This window comes from Cynara cardunculus (assembly GCF_001531365.2).
Source record: "Cynara cardunculus var. scolymus isolate 2C chromosome LG 9, CcrdV1, whole genome shotgun sequence".
NCBI lineage: Eukaryota > Viridiplantae > Streptophyta > Magnoliopsida > Asterales > Asteraceae > Cynara > Cynara cardunculus.
This window is the reverse complement of record NC_037536.1, coordinates 17,857,090-17,858,043: the sequence shown is the minus strand read 5'-3', so window position 1 is coordinate 17,858,043 and position 954 is coordinate 17,857,090.

The following is a 954-nucleotide window of genomic DNA, read 5'->3' as shown; positions in this document are numbered from 1 at the left end:
TGTTTCATATATGGTTGTGAAATTGTTTCATGTATTTATCTAAAATTAAAATTATGAAGATGATAATATCTATGATTAACATCTTCCACAATAAAAATGATTAATCAACCTCTCATAATTACAAAAAAATGAACAAAATGAAAAATTATGATTGGTTGAATGCGGTTTGCACGGTTTGTACAAAATGAGTGGTTTGCATTTGATCGCTCCCCTATATATATATATATATATATATATATATAGGGTATATTTCTAATGCGCTATAAAACTGTAATTAACTTTTACGTTTGGACCTATTAATACATGAACTCCAAACAATTTCAAATAATTGTTTTAAAGAGCTACTTAAATCGATTCAGGGCTCGTTTACTAAATACTTACACAGTAAACGCTTAGTTGATTATTTATCTTACTGGTTGAACAAGGTAAGTCAGTTAGGACCAATAACCTTACTTGGTAAGAGCAATGATAATGACAATGAGTCTTACCCGATAAGTAAGGTTTACAACTTTTATCCGTTAAGCATTTATCAAGTAAATTGTTCCATATGACATTGTTTTGATGAATTATACAGTCTTGCCCGATAAAGTAAATAAAAATGTTGATTTTTACCGATAAACATTTACCGGGTAAGCTTTTAGGTAATCAACGTTAGATAAAACAAAATAAATCCAATATATTTGGATTTTGGAAGATGGAGCTACAACAGAAGTTGAAATCACCAAATTGTTGTAAATGGGCTCTTTTTGATGGCACATAGTGGGGCGTAAGCCCAATTTTTCTTATTTTTCTTCTTTGAAAATAAAAAAACTGTTATACACATAAGGTCTAAAAGAACACACACACACATATATATATATATATATATATATATATAAATTTTGATCAATTATATGTCAGGTTAACAAGTATAACGTGAGTATTGTAAAATGTTAAATTCAGTATTGTTAATTA